Here is a 27,841-nt window from a genome sequence, read left to right as displayed (position 1 = left end):
GGGGAAGTGAGGGGTGACTGAGGCTTTTGTGCAGTTATTTCGCTTAAATGTAAATCTGTAACTATTCCAGGCAACTTTGCCTCAAAACAGACTAAAGCAGACAAATACTGCAGAGCTGGACTGACACGGAGGAGAGACATCTGACTGAGATGAAGAGGGACAGGTCTCAAATCTGATTCTTCCTCTCACATGTGACACAGACCTCTCTTTTCTGATTGGAGTGTCTGGCAAAAAGCACTATCCATCTGGGCCACATATTTGAGAAATCTGGTACAAAATAAGCTCAATATACATGTAGACTACAAGTGACTTTTACTTACTCTCATAGTACTGTTGGAACACTGCCACGGTACTAAATAAATCTTACATCATACATTTAAAATACTGACACCAGAGTAGTTTGGCTGAGCCAGCACTCACTACAAAGTAACACGAAAAATTGGCATGAAAGCCTAATTGTAGCTTTACTGAAGCTGCCAATCATAGGACACCCTTAATTAAACCAAAATGGGAGCTCACATGCTGAAGTATAACCACAATTCTTGGAATTGTTAAAGTGCTTTGCACATTGCTCATGTAACCTTTTATCCATGCTGTGTACCAAGTGTGTTCAAAGAAACGCACCCACAGTTGAATAGCATTCAACTCAAAGCACAAGAATGCTCTGCATCATTACAGCCTGTTCTCTCCTTTCCAGTCAGAGGAAAAAAGAAGGCCTGTCTTTCATTAGTTCTCTTGTAAACAAGGAAAGGGGAGAAAAACTGATATTGGTTGTTCTTGCACATCCTATTTCTCCATTAGATTATATCAATAAACAGTATCAGGACGACGCTATGGATGTTGAGCTTTTTCTTCTTTGATTAGCTAACAAAATTAGCTTAGGTCATCAATAGTAAAGTGACTGACAGCAGCTGACTTTATAGAAGAACAAAAAGATCCTGATTACTCTGGACAAAGTGTGTTCAGTATATGGCCCTTAATAGTGCAGGCTCAGGATATGAAAGTGGAACTGGTCTGGAAAAAGGCCAAATCAGTTGGCAAACTTGCTGAGTAATTTATTTGATGATTAGCAGTGTTGAAATTTGAATTTAAACTGGGTGCTCTAACTGATTTGTGATTCCAAAGGGTTAAGGATTATCCAGTTTTCTTCACAGTAATTTGTTTTGTCATTGTTGAAGACCTAAATCAAAGTAAAATGCCATCAAAGACTGGCCAGACCAAAATGAGGGAGGTAAAATTTGTGGGCTGTCTTTGCAAGGCTAAGCATGTGGTGAGAAAATCTCTAATCTGTGCCAAAACGTAAGAATTTGGCCCAAAAACTGCTCCAAAAAAGGGAAGACTCAAGCAAGATGGAAATGCAAATAGATCTTGGTGAAACAGCTGGGCTGTAAAGGGGTTTCTAAGAAAAGCATCAGATTGCTGACTTATGATATGTTTTTCTTTATACAAATCTTTCATACTTTAACAAGGATTAATTCTACACTTGCAGTTACTTATTCTTTGGAATTAGTGCAGTACTCAGCAAGAATGTTGTACCTGGGGATCGCTAACAGACACTGAAATCCCCCCCCCCCAGTAATTTTACCAAGCAGAACACTGAAGTTGATGGAATACCACTGCCTCAATTGGGTAGTTTGGTTTTGCTGTTTTCTCAATGAGAGATTCATTAAGTGTTTGGTCATGTGCCTAGGCTTGACCCTGCAAAGCAGATCGATGAGTCGTGCTGACTACTTTAGATAAAATTTGTTGAATCATAAGATTTGTGTTATATCGCTGTTTAACTGTAGGATATTATATTGCTGTTTTATGTGTCTATATGGCCAGGATTCTGGATCTTTCCTCAAAGGCGGTCACTGTGTTGCACTTGCTTGTAAATAGTGACAAAGGAAGCATTTCTGTTAAGAATGTCCAGATGTTCCACCTTTAAATCAGGGTCAGATTATTGAAGTTTAAACACAGCTGGATCACAGTTTAGACAGTGACCACTCGTTTCTCACTGCCAGATCTATGCCCCTCACCAAGAATATTGTGACTCCACATGAGAATATTGTAGGTTATCAGGTTTGGTGTTGAACTTTATCCCTGTTTTTCTAAGCACATGCTCATGATTATGAAATTATCATAATGACATTAGAGAACAGTGGAAATACTTTCACATCAACACCAACACCAATATCCTCCAAGTTCTTGGGGCTACATGGGTTTCCTCTGGGCTCTGGAACAAGTTAGCACCAGCCAAACAAATATGATATTATATTTTAAGCCAATCCTATTTTTTTCCTCTACCCACATCCCCCTGAAGTGACTGCAGATGGCTAAACCCAGTGCAATCACTCAGGAAAGATGTAACTGATGATGCAAATCCTTGAGTGCTGACAGAACCACACATACTTTGACTGAGTAGCCTCTGTGTACAAAGAGCTACTTTTAGCTCCAGCACCCAGTTTGGGGAATCTGGGCCACATCACAACAAGGAACAATACAATATGCAACAAACAAGACAGACTGGGGTCTCTTTCATTTGGTCAGTGTAGACACTTGTGTTCTAATACCACACATTGTTTTGCCTTCCATGTCCAGTGTACCCTGAGTGCTCTGTCTCACTCTTTGAGCTCCCAGTGTTGACTGTGTTTGTAGGTGAATGCGTCTGAGTGTGTGTGTTTGTGTGTGTACGCGAGTGTGTGTGTATCTGTCAATATGCAGCCAAACTAGGGCAGGGAGTCCAGCTGAAGCCACATGCACAGCTGTGAGTCTAGAAGAGGCCATTGTGTGGAGACACATTCATGCGTCCTGAGGGAATATAAAATTTTAAGTCAGTACTTGAGAAAGGCCATGGTATAGTTAGGAGTCATAAATGCATTTTGGATGTCTTTGGGTAAGTACAAAGCTCTTCCTGCTGCCGTCTTTCAAAAATATTCCTGTTGCCGTTAGCCTCTTGATTATCTCATTCTGCATCCATTAGTGCTGGGTCACATTTCTGCATCCAGTAATTCACCATTTTCCCCTGACTCTCAGCCAGGGGAATTGCTCACACTCACACCATCAACATCAATTGGAGTCCATTAATTTCCAATAAAAGTGCAGCTAAGCAGCCAAGGGAAGTCAACCAACATGTGGACACTAAGCAAATCTGTTGGTGCAGAAGTTGACTGTGACTGATTTTTTGCACTAATTAGCTGTCAACAGTAACTCATGCTTGCATTCCTTTGGGCTAGCCAGTGTTACCAGTGTTTTCATCTGCTTTTATGGAAATTTGCATTTGCATTTAAAAAGACAGAATCAAAACACCAGAGATTCCTCAGTTTGAAATAAGAGAAAAAAAGATTTCACTGCTGATGTGGAAAAACTGTTAAGTAAAGCCAAGACGCGATAAAGATCTGGAAACAGTAGCACCTTTTCCAGAGATTTCAAATGCACCTTGCAATCTTTGGATGGCGCTGGCTCAGTTGTAATGGAAGACTGTGAGGGGAAGACCACAAGACACAGGCCGTGAGATGCAGATGAACAAAGCTACTGAGTGGACCTTGGGTCCAATATATATATATATATATTTATTTTAATTTGAAAGCAATTTCCAAGGTCAACAAAGAACTTTCTCCCTCAAGTCAAGGAAATGAATTTCTCAAAAAATGGGGGCCTCCTTTCACTTCTTATTGTCTTATAGCAGTGCATTTTTTCCTTGACAATGATAATTCATATCAATTAACAGTGATGCAAATATGCCAGACAATGGTTATTTTAAATGCCTGTACTCTGCTAGAAAAAAGAAAGCAAAAGAGCATGTGTTGAATGGCCACACTCAGAGGTGGGGTGAAAAGCCTGCTGTCATAGAGAAAGGTGAGACACAATGAATCATACAAATGGAGAATGGCTCTGACTTAGTTGTACACATTAAGAAGAAGTACAGTACGTTTGTGAGGAATGTAAAAGAGAGCTTGAGAGACAAGTTAAATCCTGTCTACTCTCACATCCCCACACACCTAGTGAATTATTCGGTAAGGGCATGACCATCATATTACCTACCTACCTACTATAACAAAATGGCTGGATACATGCCCAGCCAACTACTGCGCTGGAATGTGGGTTTCAGACACTGATCAACCATCAGCCAGACAAGAATGTCAACACAAGCCAATCTGGAAAAACCTTGAACTGCATTAAATATTGTTTTCTACGATAGTGGCGCATGGCAACTACGTCATGGTAAAGGTTGGGTTTGCTTATTAAACATATCCTACAGTCCACAGCTAAAAGCATACTACTTCAGGCATTAAACATAAATTTTGAAGTGCAAATTCATCCAACATGGTTCTTGACTGCACTATTGTACAATCTGACAGGTGGATTGTTTAAAGCTGGCTGAGGTCTTTAATCTTTTATTCATTTATTATTATTTATATATGTATGCCATAGTGTATTACAGCCTCTGACATTCTTTTGATTCTCAGATTTTGTTGTTCCTTCTGTAAAATATTCACACAAAACTAGCTGAATTAGATAGGTACTCAGCTTAGTGATGTAATGACAAAGCAGCAGAGATACTCATTTACCAACCAGTAGCTCAGGTGCAATCAGAGCCTCAGGCACCACCCATAGTCAGTTTAGACTGGAGAACATATGGTAAGATCTGCCCAGCTTCTACAGCAGGTGGTCTATTTGCTGCTCAAAAACAGGCATATTGAGCAAATCTCCATATAACTGCTCTGAACTGTGACTGTGAACTGACAAAATCTGAAAAGAATTTTGACCACACATAGTGCACACATATAATTGCAGAGTCTGATGTTTCTGTTCATCCACCTACTTAGTATTACTAAACCGGTTTTGAAAAAATGACTTAGCGCCCGCACAGGCTAGAGTTGGCAGTAAGAGCTGCTGTTCTTAAATTATTTTCAGTATGTCTTTGCACATCCTCCTGTGTGCCTCACGTTTCATACACCTGGTATACTTCATATTTTTGGAGAAATGCACTGAGCAGACAGAAAAATATTCAGTAGTGAATGGAAAAGCCTAACTTACAGTACACCACTGCAGCTTTTCATTACTGTTTAGATATAAACAGAGCCTGCACTTCTTTCTATTGCAGTCTTTAAGTTGGGGGGTTGTTTGTTTAAACCTTGATTTAAAAAGAACAAAATCGTGAACAGCACTACACCTGGACTGATAAGAGTGATTTCCCAGCTAGATAAGGAAATGATCTATTGCTATTAGCTACACCAGTTAACTGACTTACAGCAGCTGAACTTGTCTGTGCTTATCTTTATGAGCTCAAATTAAGACTAAACAAGATGCTGAGTTATAGTGATGTCCGAACAGGCTCCTCTGCAACCCAGGTGGGTTTAATCATATTTGATAATTCTGTAGAAAAAAATGGCAAACATTTAATGAGCTCTGTATATATGCAAACCCAAATGGGTCTTGGAGAAGCCTGCACTGCCATCCATTATGAAAATCTACTACACCTTTCAGGACCTGCAGAAGAGATGAAGATAAATGGAGCCACCACCCCTCTGATTGCACTCTACTTTGTGATTGGACTGTCCTTGTCAAATTAGTTTATGGTGTAAAGAGAGGGTCAAAATTTGTACTCATAACTTCAGCGTCACACAGACTGTGGGAATTATGAGCGCTGTGTTTTTCACACAGTTTTCTGCTTTTTATCTTTATGCATATGTTCACAAAGGCTTTACCACAAATACAAAACTTTTCAGCAGACTTTTTTTTTTTTTTTTAACAGGTTTACAAACGTTGATGCACCACTACAAATTTTGGAATTATTTGTAAATATCACTTTACAAGCTCAGAATCTTTTTGACCCTAATTTGAGCCTGTATATCCTGAACAGGTTCCCAGTTTTTTGCACTTTTGCCCCTGAATCAAAAGAACAACCTGCCTGGCCCTCAAAATATGTCCTCTGCAAAAAACAAAAAAACAAAGATTAAATCTCAACAGTCCTCCACACACACACACACACACACAGACACAAATGCATAAATTGTGAGGGCACACCCTAGGACCTCCAAAAACCTGCTTACTTTAGGCACAGCTGGCACAGTGTGGACATATACATTAATTATTTAAATCTTTCAAGACAACACAAGGTTTTAATGGTAACTGACTTTGGTTGCTTTTCAACATACTACCTAGCAAACCTCAAAACCTCATTATGTTCCTGTCTGTGCTGCCCCCCCCCCGCCCCTTCTGTTGTGTTAAATTTGGGATGATACAGACTTGTGTCTATTGGATAATTATGTCTTTTGGACATTTCTACTCATAGTTTAAAGCATTTGATCAAGTAGTCAGTTCTGTTGTTATTCATTGAGGGGACAGTCTCCTGTATAACTACTACTTCAACATTTTTCTGTGCATTTTTTATCTTTTTAATTCAGCTAGTAGAATCTGTTTTTAGAATACATCAGCTCTGCAGTCACTGTGAAACCACTGTGACAGAGAAGCTGGAATCTATTTAACAAGCACTATATTCATTACTACTTTATTCACTTAAATTAAGTCCCTCAGCAATTTCCTCTCTAAATTAAGCAAAAAATACAAAGTATTTTTTTTATTTTTTTTCTATAATTTCACACAGCTTCTTCAGAAGCACTAACACCAACATCCATATAAGCTTATTTGAAGTTTAGACCAGAGGTTTTCGTTGAAGTGGCAGGTCCCCTCCTAAAATAAAACTGAGACACCCAAGAATATAAGAACCATGTTTATAGAACATTGTGAGTGTTTGTTCATCCAAAAACAACACTGATAATATTGGATTTCGTCAGTCCTTCCATGTGCCCCATTCTTTTAACCAATATTTGCAATGCTGTTTCCTAGAGAAGCTTCTATACTGCTAAACCACAACTTCAAATACAGTGTGCTTCTTACCAACATAATGAGGATATGCTATGCTATACAGGTACACCCTGCAGTACAACCACTTGTATTAACTACAGTGTTATTACACTTGTTGTATTTAGACACTCACAACACTTAAGGTTGGAGAAAGACTGTTGTCTGGTTTATTACAGAAAAAAATTCACAGTGACTTCAGCCATAGCATGTTGATATACAATTGACCAAATCTATGATCTTTCCATAACCTTCTCCAAAGCACATTTGTTGCCCAAGCCAGTGGGTGGGGCTGTGGATGCGAGCCCTGGTCTCTAGTGTGACAGTTGTGCACTTTGTACACCTGCCATCTACCCTAACCACCTCGTGGTGACTCTGGTTCGAATGTAGTGCTTCATTCATCCAAAGCATATGTTGCAGATTTATGGTCTATTCCTGATCAGAGATAAACTCAGAAAGGTTAAGTGACTGAATTTAAAAATATGTGCATCATGTCTGTGAGTTAATACTGAAGATTCCAAGAGGGAGTGTTATTTTTGAATCAAACTGGATATCTTAATTGCCTCCGTGATCTCCTTGTCACGGCTGCATCTCCAACTAGTGACTCAGTGGGCCAGACCACAATAACTAACTTCCTGTTATTGTTTGAACACCTGCGCGCACCTCTCCATCTCACTTCACGTAGTATCTTATCCTTGTGTCTCTCCCTCTGCTTGAGAAACCCTCTTGCTTAGACAAACTCTTATCAGTTGAACTGTATTCCTTGTGCTCTTTCCATGTCATTTATTGTACATTTGCTTCCTAAACGATCAAACACATTTATGCCTGTAACGCATACTTACAATCATCATTTTTGTGCTGTGCCTGTATTCTTTTAGAATGCCCTATGACCACCTCTAAAAGTAATTTCAACAAGAATGTTTTATATGTCAGTTTACAAACAGTCGGTGTGAAGATGACAGCTGATAACATCTAGCTTCATAATTTTATGTGACAAATAACAACCAGCTCTCCTTTCTTCTAAGCCAATGATGTATTTTAGCACAAACAAAAATAAAAAAAACAGTGGGAGGAGGTCATCCTAAGCTTATCTTTATTCACAGCTTCTTGTTAGGCACAGTCTCAGCGGAGTGGGAATCACAGAGGAGAATCGGATATAAAAACAAAATGGTGCAATAAGACCATACCAGAGAGAGTCAGCTATTTCAGTGCATTATAATTTCAGTGAGCAGAGTGAGTCAGCAAAAGAAGAGAGAGCGAACGAGGAAAAAGACAGAGGGGTTTAAAAAAGGGAGACTATCAGGGAGGATGACAGATGGTTGGTGTAAAGGAGAGAGAAAGGAGAAAATGAATTAGGCGAAGTACAGAGCAGCATTAAACAATAACCAGAGTCCAAAGGGCCCTTTGAAACAGCAGGGTGATGAAACCTCCTGTGCTTGTTGGCAGTGGGACAGCGCAGGGGCCACGCAGCTCTGAGTGCAACAGCCAAAACCTTACATAACAGGCCACAGCACTGAACGCTCCCATTCCAGCACCCCTTAAAGGTGAAGGCACACTAGCCACAAGCCAGGAGGAGGACTCTAGACAAAAAGCTTAAAGCCTCTCTAGCTGCCTATAGAAGACAAAATGTTCATTATACCCAAACATATGAAATTACTGGATGGAACTGTGGAAAGCAACTAAAACATTCTGAGCTTGTTAAATTTTGTTTAGAAATCATCTGTGGTTGTATACCACCTTTTAAGGACCTGTGATAAAAAACATAAAAATGTCAGTCCATGTAAATGTGTGAACATGTAAATGAAGGATTTTACACATTTACAAACTCGAAAATGCGAAAGTGAAAGTGAACAAACGGTTGTGTAGGAAAGATTTGTAGCTGTGGGAACACTTTGTGGGGAATACTGGAGATAAGGTGAACACTATTGCAATAAAATCTTAACAGCTGAATTCAGTTAGCTTTTACTATCCAATCAGTATCAGAGTTTAACCAGAGAAAGCCAAATTATCCAGTCTTTGATGAGCTGAGTCTCTGTGCAAGATTTTACAAGCTCCAAATCTTGAATGCCTTTTTCTGATCCCACTTAAAACAAAAACCTATTAATGATTTGGCTTCAGACGTGTGGTTAAAACTCCACTTTCGTTCCTCTTTTTTTTTCTTTTTTTCCCCTTTTTGTGGCATTTTATAAAATATAAATACTTAGAGAGTTACCACACTGCAACTCTCTTACAAGTTTTTATTCTGTTTTAGCAGATTGATTTTTGGTTTTTAAAACTTTTTTTTTTTTTTTTTACTGCTGTGCCCCTCCCAGTGTCTTTGCGGTTGTCCTGGCCAACCTGAGCAACTGGTTGACATGGGAGCAGCTGATGTTGTTCACCTATGCCTTCCAGACTATGAAGGCTGGCACATGTGCTCACATTCAACACCTCCACAACACACTTGCCATTCATCCACACACTGTTTCCATGGCTGAACTTCATGATTTCTACACCCCATTGTTTGTGTTTCCTTTGGTTGTGATTAATTGCTTGTTTTTAGTCTAACCTTTACATGGACTCCCTTCCTATCACATTTCCTCAGCCAGTCTGCATACCATTTTTTAAAGTTAACAACTTACATTCATCAGGTGGACAATACACGAATGCTACTAATGCTCTGTATCTGTTTTATATGCAAAAAGGCAGATCTTTCCTCACATTAGCAATAACAGCTCTATAGGGCAATAGAACTTGACCTGAGGCACTCAAATCTGTCTGATGGGAACGTAATGTATTCTTATTGTATTTATTTTTATCCAGATTCCTCACACACAAGGACACATGCAGCACCACACAAATGATACTTACACTCAGTAAGTATCGTAGCATTATCTACAGTTCAGAAGGATATTTGCCTAATTCGCCAAACTTACTCCATTGTCTTAATGTCAAACATACTTTTAACTCCTTGTGAGCATTCAACTGCTTAGTAAACGCCATGGCAATCAGCCGTCTATCTTTCCTATGGATCTCAGAGATAATGCATCTTGAGTGTAATTTCAACGTTTTGGTCTAAACGCTCATTGGAAAAGGACGAACTTTCATTTTCATCCCATGGGACCGTAAAGATCCACAGGAAATTTCAAAACCTTTACCTAATGGTGGTGCTACTGGAGCACTCCAGTTTTCATTTTTTACCTGTATTTTTTCTTTCTTAGCATATCCACTTTCCTTCAAACTGCATAATCTACTTCTTCAGTAAGTGTATACCTAGTTTACAAAAACCCATAGAGAATGGGCAGAAACTTATTTTTATTCAGTGGGTATGTGGACTTCAGAGGACTGGTAACCAACTACTTAATAAAGACTGGGGTGTGTCTGTAATTGCAGAACACAGTTTGCAGCTGCATTTCACTCATGTTTCCTGTGGTTACTGTTAGTGGATAAATTGGTTTCTCTGACTCTTACCATAGATCTCTCCCATCAATGACTGGTGAACATGGAAACAAATGGGGTTTTATTAAGAAGCTTTTGATATGGTATTTTAATATTAAATTTGGATTTTCTAAATGATGATGTATATTGTTTATATGTATAGATATGAAGATTATGGACACAAATGTTTGTCATGTGATCTGCAGTTGACCAACAGCTATCAGGGGACCCAAGAATCTTAAAAAGCAACACACCTGCTGCTGATTATGCAACAAGCAAGCCTAAGAGAACTGTAAGGATTTGTAATCATGCACCACTATTAATAAATGAACATGGTCTAGACATTACTTGTGTGCCCTGGAGTTTCAACAGTGCGAACACCTCAAACTGACTTAATGTCACCTACAGTATGTTTGGCCTGCTATCCACAGAAACAACACCAACCAAACATCAAATTATTAAATCATAATTAACCCAAAAATGTATGGTCAGCCAGCAACATTTAGTGGTTCTCAAAATCAACATCATATTTTCTATCTATCAACTTTGCCTCTAATTACAAACCAGAATTACCACCAGTTCATTAGTATGTGAATTCTTAAGTTACAGCCAAAAAATTTGACCTTTAACCAAAAAAAATATAATCAGTTCATTTCTCAGTCCAAGTGCAGCACAAATGTTACCTGAAATACAGCCTTACATGTTTGTATGTCTACATCAAAAGGAGTAGTTCATGTATTTTGTGTTTTGTGAGGTATGTAATCAAAAATACGCTACGTGAAATATCACTTTTATCATCAACTGTTGATGAGAATTCCAGTTCTCTGCCACTTTGATGGTAAAACTGGTAGATGGTAATCCCCAGTCCCTGTCATGATTACCAGTTTGTTCCTAATGTCCAGTTGCTGTTTTCCGATGTGATGACAAAACAAATCCAACAAAAGTTGAAACTCATGCCAAGGTTTAAAGTGTCTACTCATAGCTCCTTGATCTACTAGATCTCTAAACACCAAAATGTCAAACAGACTTTCTTGTCATCTTACATTATGTAACGCATGGTTCCGACCATTCTTACTAAAGAATAAGGCTGGCAGTTTTCTATGTTTTTCTCATTGTTAACAAATTCCAGGAGAAGACTAAAAACAATTGCATTAGTTGATTTCTCAATACTTTGTTTCCATACCCTCTCTGGGGAACTGAAGCACATCTGATCTCACTAAACATTTATATCTTTAAAATATGGGTCACAAATATTTAGATAAATGTTCTTTTTTAAGTCTTTAGCAGACGTTACTCAAACAGGAGGAAACAGTGCTTTTGTTGGGGATGATTTTCAGTGGCGGACTATTATGCATTTGGTGTTGTGGTGCGTATTCAAGGCAGGAGAAAACTTGCTAGCAGGTCAATTTCTCTTCTCTTAACTTCTCAGTGCTACAGTTAGCACTACACAGCCTGTTAGCACTACATAGTTACAAGTTTTCCTCATTTTACAACTTGCTGACATCTGTGACAGCTTCACTGTATACTGTGTGAGAATGTCAACACGACTACCGGCATTATGGATGAACCAAAACACAAAACAGATGTTTAGATATGGATCAGTGACACCCCAAAAATTTGTGGTCTGGATGGGATCTTAAAGGAAAAGGCTACTGGCGTACAGCAGCAGCAGAGCCCCCCCCCCCAGCTAGTCAGTGTAGTATCAATACTCTACGTGGATAATCACGTGCCTTCTTACCCCAGCTCACCCCATCACTCCACTAAGCAGCACAGCCAGGGGCAGAAAAGTGAAGATGAAGGCTTTTACAGCTCCTCTCCCTCTATCTCCATGAATAATTCAACCCCATCCAAGCCTAAGAGCATTTTTCAACTTTCCCTGAAGCATGAAAACACAGCACAGCTCCACACTGACTGCCAGGAGGGTCATAAGCTCCTCATACCTAACATAAATCCACCTACGATTATAATAGGATCACATTAGGCCACACAACTAGAGGTTTTGCTGAAGGCACAGGCGCAGATAGTGTGTCAACCTGCACAGGGCCCTGTGTTATCCGTTTTGTATAAATCATGCACTAAATCAAGGAATCTGGAAAACTAAATCTGAAATAAATGCAGGAAACCAGAGGTAACATGCGGTTTCTACAAATTTGCTGAGAAAACAGTTGACGTCACAAAGTTGGAAACAACTGACTTCAATAACTGCAACATGTAAATGAGAGCAGAGCTGCATGTTTGGTCTATAGATGGAAGATAATGCAAATCATTTCAGATTGGGAGACAGTAACTACATGTTTTACAAAGCACTCAAAGGAGCTGGGACACACAGGTCTGTAACCACATCTAATCAGTTCTGAGCCTTGCAACCTTTCTATATGTGTGTGTCATTATTAATCTGCCTTGCACTGTTTTAGATTCAGAACTGTTTTATGAAAGATATGTGTAAAAATGTAAAAATTGAGTATCTTTTGAGAATTTTTAATACTAGTGCTGATATGATACATTAATTTCAAATACTTTTTTTCAAAGGTGGGACAAAGTCTGTTTTGCAAGACTTAAGACTTGGCTATTAGTCCATTGTCAAAACCAAAGACAAGCAAGTAAGTAGAGACAGCAGCAACCTTAGTCATATTTTACTGCTGTTACTATGTATTAAATAATAGATAACTAACATTAGACTCCGCGTATTGAATTTCAAAGGTAACATTTAGGCAGACACAGTGCAACATTAGCAGTCATTTTAGAATAATTTCTGTCCACTTGATGAATGGAAGTCCAATATTCACTCTTCTTTCGGCTCTGTTTTGGTCTCCACCAGCTCCACCAGGAGAAAAATGTCTGCCGAATTCTCCACTATCTTCACTAGCAAGTCAATTACTTTGTCTGTTTGCTGTTGGGTGCTGGACAGTGTACAGTTGATTTATCTGAACATTTTCCCTGTAAACAGCTCCCTGTTTCCATTGAGGAAAAGGTTAGTCAAAGCCATGAGGCTGGTGGTGAAACCAAAACAGTGAGCTAAGCAGGCTAAAAAGCTCTGTGAAGCTGAGAGGAACTGCAGATTTGAATGTTAATTCTTAATACAAGCAACTTAGTTTGATGAGCAAAGCTTTAACCACCTAATGATAGCTAATATTTCCTTGAACTATAGCTGGCCACAGAATTTTAATGTTACTTACTATTCTCTGTGCAGCCTTAAATGCCATGTTTAGTTGACCCCAACATATTTTTATGTGCAAATGTAACAAGCCAAGGTTATCTGTTGTCTGTCTGCCTGTCTGGACCACCTTCGTAAGCAGGAGGCACTTTTCCCTCCTGCTTGCACAATGTGATTGGCTGCTGTCGCACTGATTAGAAGTACAGCAATTTTACTTTTTCAACTTTTTTATGACATAATTTTGAAGTTTTGTTGTTGGGGAGCTGGGGAGATTAGATTTGCCTTAATGAAATAGTCTAAGCTGGCAAAATTTTCATTAAAATCAGAAGAATGAAGAAGATTACAAATCTGAAAGAACATTCCACGCCAGCTTCATAAGGCAGTTTTTACCCACTCTCTGTGTTATGGAAATAGAAAAATATATAAAAGAAGGAAAAAGAAACTTGATCAAAGTTCAGAGGATTCCCACACAGGCATACAGTTCATATTGAATAAAGAATAAAAGGAGATGGCAACTTACCTGTAGTGATGTAGTGATGTTAGTGGTTGGTTATCATGATCCAGTAACATAGAAGTAAAAAAAAAAAAACAATAAAAGAGAGCAAACATTAGTTTATTGCACTGTAGATCACTGTAGAGTTAATTCAGTCAATCAGTTTGTGTCACATGTATAATCCCTCTCATGGTGTTCTACATGAAAACTTTGGAGACTCAAGTTATTTATTTCTGAGGATGGTAAACTGGTAAACAAGGCCAGGCTGCACAGCGTGATCCAGTTTGAGTGGTTTTACTTTAAGCCTCTCTTTGCTTCTAACTCTGTGCAGCTGCATTTAAATAATTTTTAAAAGACAACCACACATTAAATAGATTATATATCTGAGTTGAAATGTTGCTGGCAATGACCTACTCGGTGAAGTACAGTGAAGGACGTGTGTGTGACCATACAGATAGCACAGAAAATGATCTGATATTAGCATCTAAATACAAGTTTGTAGCACCTGTAACTTATTTCTGTTCTACAGTAAAAGACAGTTCAGCACTACTGCTTGTGGGGCTGCACAGAACATGGTCTCAAAGAGTCAACAACATAAACTTCTTTATGCATCCAAAAGCTTTTGCTAAGGATATTGAAATAATAGAAACACAATGACATAGGCACCCAGAGAATCCATTGGGAACCATCTCATTACTATCATAGAGCGGGCCTTACGAGTAAACTTAGGTTCATCAAGAACCTAAGGTGCACAAGATTCAAACACATGTGGTTCCATTTCATTCCAGTTATCTTTGATATGATGGGGAAGCTAAATGACATTAGCTGCCAAGAGCAACAACAGTAATCTGTGTAATCATTCGTTCATTCATTTTTCAAAATAAAACCAAAACTAAAAAAAACAAAATAATGACTTGTTTTTTCAATATTTGTTTCCAGAACCAAAATGAAAAGAGGGAAAATGACTTGTTTTTCCAATTTTGTGCACAAATGGAAAATGGAAAAAACAGATAATGGGCGTTCTATCGAATTTTGATATTTTTGATTTGACGCAAGGCGTGTGACCCGGAAGTGAACTCTGACCTTACACGCAGGAAGAGACGAGCAAGACAAGCTGCAAAAAAATGAACATCTTTGTGCTGTTTAGGGAACATGGTCGCCTTCATCCTGTGAGTAAGGTCAAAGTTCACTTCCGGGTCACACGCCTTGCATCAAATCCATAGACTATATAAATATAAGATCTTTATAAAGATCTTTATATACAGTCTATGATCAAATCAAAATATTCAAATTCGATAGAACGGCTGTTATCCGTTTTTTACATTTTCCATTTGTGCATAAAATCAGAAACTGGACAAGTCATTAGTTTGTTTTTTTAGTTTTGGTTTTATTTTGAAAAATGAATGAACAAATGACAGATTTTTTTTTTTTTTGTTTTTAGAACATTTTGCTGATGAGCTCCTTTTTTTTTTATTAAGCAATTGAAAAAATGATACATGGATTAACAATGTTGAGAGAGTCACTTAAGCTCTGTTTGTCCTGATGTCCAGTGATTAACTGCAGTGAGTGTTTGTGAGTCTAAACACAAAAAAAATCCCTTCTTTCACACAGCTATTAGAGGATGGGGTCCTCCTGTGATTTGTAATAACTTCAAAGGTCACTCTTGATTCTCTGCCAATATGCTCCCCCCAAAAATTGCTTGTACTTTTGGCTGCAGGGCCCATATCTGATAAAAACACTGATAGCACTTTAGATGCAAATGTAGCAAGTGCATGTAGGCTCAGCTTGAGACTAGATTAGATTAAAAAATGACACAGATGGTAAATTGTAAGATTTGTTGAATTAATAGTTTAACATTTTTAGAACTAAACAACGTGCGGTTTAGGGAGTTACGTGGTGTGGAACTATTTCATGAACAACAGTGACTTCCCATCTTATCGCCAGTGTTGCTGTAACAATGAAGCTGTAAGGCAACTGCTGCTATAGACACAAGAAGAAGAAAGATGGAGAGAGGATTCAAAAAAAAAAAAAAAAGATACAGGAATTAACACACCCTCTTCAAACCAATATATGGCTTTAACAAATGAGAGACTCTTAATCAGTTGATTTTTCAGATGTTGATAGGTGTTTTTTTTTTTTTACTTTTGAAGAAAGCCAGATTAGCTTCCAGTATTTATTAGGAATAGCATTTCAAGTAAAAACACTATTCAATAATCACAGGGAACTATTTAACAGTTCTTTGAATATCCAACATTGTTGTTTAATGGCGGTTTCCAAACATCTTTTAGGTGCATTATTGCAACCTTCTGGCAGTACTAACAATTTACTTACTAACAGGCACCAGTAAAAACAAGGTGAAAAAGTATTTGGTTCCCTCCATAACTACTGGAACAGCAATGCCAATTCCTTTGCACACTGGACGTGAGTTTGAGATCACAATAACAGTGTTCCTGCTATATCAATACTAAAGAATTTCAACTTTTATTTGCTGGCATTTCAACTTCACAGATGTGTGACAATGTAAGGCCACACTACAGCAGAATATAGCTTGTAGTGACAGCAATCGCCTTCAGCATAATACTGCTGTTTTAAATCAATATTTGCTACCAGCTATTCAGTCACTGAAACAGCAATACAGCAAGAGCTGATACATCACTCTTTTCAGCACAGCATTCGGTAACATTGTTAATCTGTATAACTATTGTGGATAGTATCTCAGCATTTCTTGTAGGTGCTTCACTATGAATGCATAAATCCATCCATGGAAAAAAAAAAAAAACTAACCTTGAACTGTGACAGATAATGCTCTTAAAAGCTGATAAGACTTTTTGCCTATAAGACAGTTTGAAACATTGGCCAAAGCATAAACAATGAGAGCAGCTCATTGAACACAGACTAATGTTTGACATTGAACGTCTGTAGGAGCTGAGTTGGGCTTTAAAATGCACTTTGGACTAAGCTTCTAATCAAGGCTGCAGTTCTCCAAAGTCTGGGTGCCCTTATATATGCTACTCCTCTGGATTTTGAATTGGAAATGTTAGTCAGTGTTTTTGGTTGCAGGGTTTAGTGGAAAGATTGCTGATGTAGCTGAAGCTAAGCCCAGTATAAGCCTAAAGAGTCTCAACCTTTTACCACCCACCCTTGATAGATGTACATATTTGTGATTTCAGCAAAGTAGGCTTTGAGGATATCACTGGACCAACACAGGGGCCAGTATCTGCTATAGAAAGCCCATTTCTGTTCTGATCATTTGAGCACTGAAATCTATTGGGTAAACTAGCTGTCAGAGATACCCCATTGCCCTTTAATGAAACACTAATTGACAGCCTTTAAAAGTGAGTGAACTATAGAGCACCAAAAAAAAAACCACCGCTACAACTCATTGTATATCATTATTAGTATGACATAAGACTGCACAGAGCAACTGGTTCAGAGCCACTGGATACATGGACGACCTATATGGTGCATTTGGAAAGTATTCACATCCCACCACTTATTTCACATTTCGTAATGTTGCAGCTGTATGTTAAAATAAAGAAGTATTCAGACCCTTTGTTTTGACACATGAATTTTTGCTCAGGTTCTCCTCAGAGAAATAAACAAGCCCTGAAGCCAAAGGAACTGTTTCAAGGCACAGATCTGCGGAAGGCTACAAGAAACACTGTGCTGCACTGAAGGTCGGCCTCCATCATTCTTATATAGAGGAACTAGGACTCTTCCTAAAAACTGGTCGCCCAGCCAAACTAAGCGATTGGGGGAGAAGGGCTTGATAACTGAGGTGATCAAGAGCCTGACAGTCACTCTGGCTGAGCTCCAGAGATCTTGTGTGGAGATGGGAGAAACACTGAGGGACCGTGGCATCTGTGGCAAACTGAACTGACTGGAAAAAGGCACACATCGGTTTATATGAGGTCCAGCAGTTCACACTGCATGTCAGAGGCATAGATCAGGGCAAGGGTATAAAACCATTTCTAAGGCTTGGGGCATTCCCAAACACCATTTCTGGTGAACACCAGTAGCTGCTCATCACCTTGATAATACCGTGTCTACAGTGAAAAATCACGCTATTGGAGGGGGCACGGGCAGGGAGAAAACCTACTCCAGAGTGCACATGACTTGAGCCTGGATCAACATTTTGTCTTTCAGCATGACAATGACCCAAAGCATATGTCCAAGATAACACTAGAAGGGTTTCAGGACAAGTCTCTGCTTGTCCTAGCGGAGACCAGCCAAAGCCCAGATGATTTAAACCTTATGGAACCTCTGTGGAGAAGTCTGAAGATGGAAGTTCATTGGTGCTTTCCATCCAATCTAACAAGCTTCAGAGGATCTGCCATGAGGAATGGGATAAACAGCCCAAATCCAGGTGTGCAAAGCTTGTAGAGACTTGCCCAAGAAGACTGTAAATGCTGTCAAAGATGCTTCTACAAAGTACTTAATTAAGGATTTGAATACATATCATACTTTTTAAAACATCTTTACACTTTGTCAACATGGGGTATTCAGTGTAGACAGCTAGAAAAAATGTCAGTTTTATCCATTTAAAATTAAATCTACAACACAATTAAGTGTGTAAAATGTGATCATTTCTGGAGCCATTGTATGTACACAGATGGAGAAGTACTGTAGAGCATACATGTACCCTAAAAAATACTTAAAAAAAACTAGCTCAGACTGCTTAAAATAGATCAACATCAAATTGATCACGTTTGTGTTCCTTCATTGAGAGCAAACTACTGTAAGAATGACAGTGAAAAATAACAGTGTTCCTGCTACCAAGGCTAGAAGAGGATTAGACTACTAAAGGAAGATTAGATATAGTGTAGGCTACTTAGTGCCTAATGAAATAAGCTTATCACTGCCCAGTCATCAGGGCATACTGGGCATACTTTCCACTGATACACTACTATTGTTTTCACATTGTTGCATCAGCCTGCATAAAAGATATTCTCTTTATTTAGTTGGTTTTATGTTTTCCACCACTGTAGTTATGGAATACTATTCAATTGCAACAGCCTGCATCAAACTAATAAGTGAAGTTTTTCCTTTGTATTTAAGTTTTTTTAAAGGTTTTGGTTTAACAAATTCTGGTTTGGTTTTGCACAACAAAGCGTCTGTAGATAATGCCTACTGGCTTAAGTGCTCAGGTCAAGGTGTCATCCAGAATAAAACAGTCATGTACAAGACAAGAAGGACAAATAACACACTGTAAAAATAAAAAGTTTTAAGACAAAAGCTTTTACTTAAAAAATCTTTGCGCCAACACCCTGCCTGTTTTATATTGAAAAAAAAAACACTAATTCTGGCTCCCACACTTTGTGTATATGCTTTCCTGGGAACTGCTGCACAGTTTGCTCTCCTCAATGAACTTTCAATTTGTATGCTGCACAGTAACTTCTGTGATCAACAGCAGTGTTTTCCAGTCCACAGGGGTTCCTCTTAAAGAAATGTCAAAGAACTTTTTCTTTTCAACCAAAATACAACACTTATTAGTCCCAGGCTGTTTTTACTGAAATGCCAATTAAAAATGGTCAAAGTCAGAGGCTAAGAAGGTTTAGAGTGCACTGCTGAACTTTCAGATACTTTGAATCTTTGTCAGTGGTTCATTTATTTACATTACTGATGCGTCACTCTTTTGCAGTATGAAGCCCGAGAGTGCTCAATATTAAATAAATAAATTGACAGTTCAATTAATTTTTACAAAATGTCATGGAACAACTGTGGTAAAAAAACAAAAACAAAAAAACAACGTGCATCAGTTTGATAGGGGGGATGAACAGCAGTCTCCCATGTTAAGTCCAATGATCTGTCGACCCAGTCATCCACTCAGATCTCCCTATGTGGACTTTATTGCTCTATAACATCACCTGACTTAATCCATAGCTCAAGTCATAAATACCACTGCTGCTACATGTCCTTTTTCGCCAGTTTCTGAAACCACTGACACTGCTACTAGTCATCACTAAGAGCAATTCATAAAACCTTTTTCTTCAGCAATGTGTCCCCTTGCATGGACCACGAAAACCAGGTCACATTCCTGGAGCCAGATCTGGGAGGCCAGTTTGCCAGCGAACGTCTGGTGGCATTACATTACAAACATTATATTACACACCCCCAGCAGGGATAGAAAGGGTGGTAGGCAAGGAAGGGGACCTCACATCATAGACTGGTTCTAGGGACATGGGATGTCACCTCTCTTGACAGTCAGAGTTAGTGCAGGAGGTGTAGCAGTACCAACTAGATGGACTCACCTCCACACAGAGCACTGGCTCTGGAACCAGACTCCTGGCTCCAGGCAGGTGTGCGCATACTCACGAGCCCCGGCTTTGTTGGAGTTCTCCCCAGAGAATGACGGGGTCACCTCTATGCAAATTCAGGCTACTGCAAGAAAGGCTTAGACTGTCTGACTTTGGGGACTTCACTGCTTATGTGGGCAATGATGGAGAAATGTGGAGGAGGGTTATTAGGAGGAACGGCCTGCCTGATTTGGACCCATGTGGTATTTTGTTACTGGATTTCTGTGTTCATCAAGGACTGATAATAACAAACACCATGTTACAGCACAGCAGTGTTTCCTCTACAGTGACTATTATGGGGTTAATAATTACTAATAATCAACATTAACTGTAGAAGAGGGCTAGCTTCCAAAAACACTGATATTTTTGCCTAACTTTCAGACATTTGGGGTCAGTGCTTGTCCATTTATGATTTTACAAAGCTTTGTAACGCTTGTAGGAGTTTTCCTTGCACTGAACATAACAGGTCGTCAACTTATCTTCTCCGCTCAATGATCTGAAATGAATGCACATAAATTAGGCAAATAACAAATAAAATATTTCGTTTATAATACTAGTGTTACAGATTGGTGTTGTTACAAAAGCATCCTGTGCATTGCACTGCAGTAATACTGCATGCATTGCTTATTTCATGTGATTTCATCTGCATCAAAGCTGCAACCAAATACCTCATCTATCTGATCCATTTCTCTCTCAATGCATTTGAGCATTTGCCAGTACACCCAGAACACAAAGGCATTAATGGGCTTTGATACATCCAGTACATACTGTATTATGCTTTGTCATGGCCTTTTTAAAACCACTAGCACTTGAACGTAAAGCCAATCACACCAAAATGCAAACAAGCCCTGGTTCAAAGCTTCAGGCTTTTCTAACAGAAAACCAATAAATCTTTGTTCCAAATGTTTCTTTCTTAAAATCAAAACAGATCTGACACAAATCTGCAATACACAGGATTAACTGACGGTTAAGGTACGAGAGAAAATCTACTTAGTTCTCAATCCAACATTAAGAGCAGCTGAAGGCTGCAGCAAAAGCACCAAAACCTTGTGTTTACTTCTCAGCCACTTCCTCCAAATCAGGCTGAATCATCTAATTACCTAGATGTCCTGAAATCTAATTAGCCTAATGTGTCTTCTCTGAAAATCCTACTGTGAAGACACAAATGTGGGATTTTTCTCTGAAAACCTCTCACTATCTGAGTCCACATGCCCAACCCATCACACACAAACATGTTGGCTTTTTAATCGGTTTTCAAGGTTTCATTGCAAGTACAACTTAAAATGCATGCTTCCTCTGTGCAAAGGCAATTGCTTCATCATTTTGTTTTCATTTAAGCTAATATAAAATACATATCTATAAGTCATTAATAAAACGAATTATGCTACAGCATCTATTTGACAAGTAAATATTAAGTCTGAAAAACAACCACTCACTCAGAATTCAGAGAATCTGCAATATTCTTCTCTTTCTGCTCCATATAGTTCCAACAGACACTCATGTTCTACAGCCTGAAACAATATATAAGGAACAAGAAAGGAGAAAAAAAAGAAGTGACACAGGAAGAGAAAGCAGAATGAGTCAAGTACACCTCATGGCAAAAAACAGAGAATGCAAGGACGTTTGGCCAAACTGTGTTCTTCTGCACACATGCATAGATGTCCACTGAGAGTCTAGTCTACACAACGCCAAACAAAAAAGAAACAAGACAGTAAGTTTGACAGCGTATGTAGCACCCAGGGCACAGTCTGACAGGTTCCTTCCTGCCAAGCCATCATGTTTTACTTCCTTCTGTCTAACTGGGTGTCTCTCTTCTACGCTGAGAAGATGAGAGGTGAGAGTGTGACTGAAAACAACATGACTACACATAGAGGCTTCTCAAAGTAGAATGATCCCTTTTTATCTTTTTGTTTGTTTGTTTGGTGTTGATTACATTTATGTTTTAGCCATTTATGCTGCCTCATCATGGGAAACAAAACCATTTCTCCAGATATATTATAAATATATACTCAAGGAATTCTTATGGGAAGAATAATTCAAGTAATCATTTCTACGGTTACTTTTTCAAACAAACAAAAAGTTTGAATTAGGACTGGCTTTCATTTATTTTAATTAATTAGAACACAACCCACATCACGTAATCCTAAATTGCACTGATGAATTTCCACTCAGTTCATATCAGCAACCAGCTAATGTTGAGACAGCTGTATTTTACAGCCTCACCTTTATCCATGATCCATCCTGACATTACTTCACATATGGTTTGCAGCCATGATTTTGTGTTTCACTGGGTTCACAGGTTTCAGCACAATTTACTGATAGGGTCTAAGTCGGAACATCCAGCGTTACATAAGGTCCAAGTTCATCAATTTTGTTTTATTTGTTTTGTTTTCTTTTATTCTGCCACCCATAATGCCAGAACCCCCCTCATGCTAGCATGACCAAAAAACACTAAGCAATAGGTCGTCTGTGCAATTACTATTATGTCCCATAATTAAGTTTCATTGCTAGGTGACCTCTAGTTGCTGCTGTGATAATATCAGGAACAAATGAGGAAGTTAGGTGACGTAGTCTACAGACTGACACAGTCTGCATTAAGAAGAGGGTTGGGGTGAGTGCACCGGTCAACATGGCACTTTTACACAGGAAACAATGGTCAACATCATATTGGTTTTTGTGTTTGTTTTTTTTAATCCATGACCTTTCCTCTACCTTAACTGTGTGTTTATTATTGTCATTATGAAAACAATGGTCCTCTTCCTCCTTAAAGGAAGTACTTATTTGAACCCAAACCATCATCTTTCCCTAAACCAAACCCATGCTGTTTTTGTGCTGAAACCTAACCAAACTGTGACTGTTCTACAAACTTAACCACACGTCCATTACTGTAACAGGACAACGAAGGTCCTGCTGCATTAGTGGTGATATTTCAGGAGATGCTCCTATGGGTCGTATCAGAGGGTAGGAACAAACGACATATGTGGTTGTTTAGGTTGTTGGCCAGAACAACAGTGATTCAACACCAGTCATTAAACATTTATTGTCTCTGAACCCAAAATACTTCCACACACACACTTGTCCTCTCAGTATGGCTCTGCTCACTACGGTCCTCCATCTTCATAACAAAACAACGTTACATTATCATTATTTAGTTTACTGATAAGTCATTAGAGCGTGCAATAGGTCAAGCTGATGGAACACCATCTGCTGAATTGCAAGGCAAACATCTTCAAATGGTCTGATGCCCTTGCAGAGACTACAGCCTACATTTCAAATCAGGTCATTACAGCTTGAATATGAACTTCTTTACCCCATGTACAACAAATGTTGAAATAAAAACAAAAAACAAAAACTGACAGCCCCAGTGTGTGTGTGTGTGTGTGTGTGTGTGCATCTACCTAGAGATAGAGTGACAGTGAAAAGGGAAAAGTGGAAGGTGGACTAGTAATCACAGCCAATTGCACACAATGTTTTTTATTTTATTTTAAACTTAGGTCAGTACACTGCTTTGTCACTTTTTGACCAGACCTTCACAAACCTGTGACATTTTCTCCACCTGTTATGGATCGACCTGCACATAACTACAGCAGCTGATAAAAACAACTTAGGAGAAAGAAATGAGGCAATATTTGGGCCCACTTTCATTACAGTGAGACTAAGAAAAAAACAAAAGTTGACTAAAAACAACAGAATGAAATTGACTTAGTATGATAAAAACTAAGAAGGACATTTGACACAGGACTAAGAATAAATAATAAAATGGCCAACAGAATTAACACTAACTCTGAAGCCCTCCCACTAGTGTGAGGTGGTTTCACAGAAATGTTCTAAGGACACTCTGAACACTGTAGCCTCTTTCATCATCAAACATACATCGACAACTGCAATGAGGCTCAATTTATGTACATTTGAAAATACCCACCAGCATTGAGAAATACTGGCATGAGCTTTGAAATTGAGCTTGCCTAAACCTAAAAAAGACACAAGTGAATACTCTTTAAGATTTCCTTCATTGCATCATGTTGTTGCTCAAGCATGACTGCTAGGAGTTAAGGGATATTGTCAGCAGCTTGGCTCCTTTATAAGGCCAACTGTTGTATGATGCAGATGTTTTCAACAGCAGAGAAGTCCCCCTTTAGCCTTGATCCAGCTTCAGAAAGCTTTGTTTTCACCCATTAAACTCACAATCAAATTCTATCCTTCAGTTATTCAAGTCTCACAGACACAGAATGTGCACACACACACACACACACACACACACACACACACACACACACACACTGTATGAGTATCAAAGATATTTGTTCAGTGTGAGTTGACCTTTTGCCTTCAGCCAGACACCAGAAACCTTGGCATCTTAGACCTTTCGACTACTAACCACAGTGACTACAGCACAGTGCTGTAACATGACAAGAACATACACTAGTCTGTTTCCTGTTACCATAATCATATATGTTTACTTTTTACTTACCTACATACTGTGTATGTCAACAACAAAGTATTTCAGTGGCACATCCTGCCACTGCGGTGTTGAAAACTGCGATGGTGACGATGAGGAAGAACTCTTGACAAGCAGTGGCGGGTGGTGTGATGTTTGGCTGGCTGTACATACTGTACTCTGCAGCTGTCAGAAACAACTGCTCACATGTCATTCAGATAAGAGTTGTGTTATGGGACTTTTTAAATCATGAAAACAACTACCTTGTATGTATTCCTCCTCAGCAATTAATGCATCAAATGTGACAAAAATAATTCACTTTTAAAAGCACTATTTGTGCTCGAGTGGACCTTATGCTGCAGATTCACTAAAGGCTTTGTACACAGTGTTTTAGATGCACGATAAAACTATGTATTCACTGGCCACATGTCACTTATTCTTTCCCTTTCTTTCTCTCATAGGTGTTTCGGTCAATATCAGTTTCTGCCCACATGTGCTCAGAAGTAATGGGTCTTTGGCTGAGTAAGCTCATTAAGCAAACACAAAACAGCATCATAAAAACTCTCTAATACTCCATGTACTTGTGGGTTTGTGGTCAAAAAGGCAAGCACCTTGAAATTGCATGGTTTAAGCTGTGAAGAAATTGTGTTAAAACTGGCAGAGATTTTCATACAACTGCCCTTTAGAAACTTTATCGTCTTGGCTTTCAAATAGTCATTCTACATAGTCAATTTGTTATTGTCTTTTTAAATTGTTAAATAGTAAAATAGTAGTAATAGCAGTATGGTTTGACCTTTCTAGGATAATGATACATACCTAATAAATACGGCTCTTGTGTCTCTAGTGCTGATCAAATTTTCTTGAATTTGAGTCTTAAGGCCTGGACCCACTGGGGTTTAAAAAGTAAACCATTCTTCTCCTAACCATTTCTATTTCAATTCTGTCAGAATAAAACTGTTCCACGAAAGAGGAATGGTTTGCTGACAGTTATAACACAGGAATTTTGAATAAGCTGTGTAAACTTATTCACCCATTAGTGACCAAGCAAAGCTAACAAACTAACAGGCTTGCTATCATGCTATGAAGCCAAACAATAAATACACAATAGAAAGTAAAGAAAATAAATAAACTACAAAGCTAAAAAACTACATAGAATTAGGGGTGCACGATTAATCTTATTAAAATCACGATCTCGATTCAGAGCTGTATGCGATCTCATTTCTAAATGCTGATGATTCTGCTGTTTTCATCAGGGACACCCACTGCATCAAAACGAGTGCTCCTATCTCCCTCAGCCAATCACAATGTGTCATTAGACCATGTGATTCAGAGCAGCAGAAACTCAAATAAACCCGGCGAGAGCGAGTGAGTGACAGCGGCTAATGACAGTGTGAGGCCAGATATTGTGTTAGGACAAAGAAAAATGACTAAATGAATCCAGAAGAAAACCCCACTGATGGCACTGTGCTCATGACGAAAAAAGATTAGCTAGTTAATTCTACCATTTTCTCTTTTTCAGTTCTTTCTCTCCCTCCCTCTTGGCTCAACCAGGTATTCTGCAGCTTTATAATATTTCAGCAGCGGCAGTAATATTCCTGGGGTGGGCTGCCGCTACAAAATGTATAAAGCGAAAACACTGCAGACACTGTCAGCTGGTTTTTAACTCGTCTTATCACTGGTAGTTTCCGCTTTAGATGTGTGGTTTCTCATGGCGAGCATGCAGCTGCCAGCAGGCAGGTACAACTCACCTGACACTGGAGCGAATCAGAGCGAGTCACACTGCCTGCGTCGCACTGTCGTTCTGTCCTCCATTTTCATCAAGTATCTAACTCTAATGTTAGTTTTGTGGTTTGGTCATTTTAAGACAAGATGTGGTTGTAACAGCCTGTCGCTCTGTTGCTCCTGCAGTGCTCTATGTGTGAACTGTGAGGTAGCTAAAAAAAGCATAACAACTCGTCCACTGACATTCTGTGAGTCAGTTCAGGGTACTCCTGACTAATGTATCCAACAGTCGACATTTAGGGGGCAGCCTTATACAGTTTATTACTATACCTGACGAGCTCCCATAGACACAAGCATTCAGTTCAATTCAATGTTATTTATATAGCGCTGAATCACAACAGAAGTTATCTCAAGGCACTTTTCATATAGAGCAGGTCAAGACCATACTCTTTAAGATATAAGCTATACATCTTTCATTTGATGCCTTTTTTTAATATTATCTGACCTTCATCTCAAAATGGACTGTGTCAAAGTCAACTGGGTCACTCATTGCTCATTGCTCAGAGCTGTTGTCATGACTTAATGAATAGAAAACAAACTGTAAGGTTCTATTTTCACTGAAAGCACAGTGACAAAGAAGTGCTGTTGAATATCTTCAATGACATTTACTTTATCTTTAATTTTGGGAACACATGTCAGAGAAGTCAACCAGAAGTACAGTATCCTGTCCTTTCCTTTCTTTTAACCAAAGCTTTCATGCTGTACCCCTGCAACAATTGGTGTGAATCCTGCTGCTGTGTCCTTGAGCCAGTCACTGAACCATTCTGCTATGATAAGGGCCTCAGTTAAATGCCAGAAATGACTAAGCTTCCTTTAGGTTTTACAACCTGTCATTTTTTCCACTTAGTCGGTCAGTTAAATTAAAATTGATAAGACAACACTTCTGAGCCATAAAGACCCTGAAAGACCTGAATGAGAGAGCAGGTTTAGAATTATAGTAACATACAGTACAGTAGATATTTCATGAGCTTCAAGCTTAAAGTCATCTTGACTCTGCCTTTGCAAGAGTTGTATACTTTGATCTAAGCACATTCTTCCCTACAGATCACCTACGGTTTTGTCAGACTTGAGGAAGCTTGTTGGTTCATCGTGAATTTTGGGTCTCTGTATGGTTTGTTTTTTTAGAGTTCAAGTTCAAACTTTGGTCAGATCATTCAAGGACACTCAAATTTGAAGCTTCTCCAGCTTTGCCTTGGCTTGGTGCCTCGGCCACTTGTGCTCTTCCTGTCTGAGGCTGCGCGCACTCTGCAGCAGGGTTCTTCTGCAATCTCTCTGTATCTGGCTCCAAACAGTGCCCTCAGTACTGACTTGCTCTCCCTGCTGGTAAAACCCATCCCCACAAAATGATACTACCATCACCATGCTCCTCAGTAAGAAAGGTGTTAACCAGATGTTGAGTGGTTCTTGTTGCTTCCCAG

The 27,841-nt window shown here is 38.9% G+C and overlaps 1 protein-coding gene across 7 annotated transcripts in view; it reads right to left on the bottom strand.

Annotated features, from left to right (window-relative positions):
* The window catches only part of thrb (thyroid hormone receptor beta), a 104,961-nt gene that overhangs the window by 64,666 nt on the left and 12,454 nt on the right, over positions 1-27,841 (bottom strand). For 2 of the 7 annotated variants that reach the window (XM_018701238.2, XM_051078860.1), the window contains exon 2: positions 21,640-21,714. The exons of the other annotated variants lie outside the window; for them this stretch is intronic. The gene's annotated coding sequence lies outside the window, so the exon portion shown is untranslated. The remainder of the gene's footprint in view (positions 1-21,639; positions 21,715-27,841) is intronic. 7 annotated transcript variants of the gene reach the window in all.

This window comes from Lates calcarifer, linkage group LG3 (genome assembly GCF_001640805.2).
Source record: "Lates calcarifer isolate ASB-BC8 linkage group LG3, TLL_Latcal_v3, whole genome shotgun sequence".
In the NCBI taxonomy this organism is placed as follows: Eukaryota; Metazoa; Chordata; class Actinopteri; family Centropomidae; genus Lates; species Lates calcarifer.
This window is presented reverse-complemented; position numbering and strand designations above follow the sequence as displayed.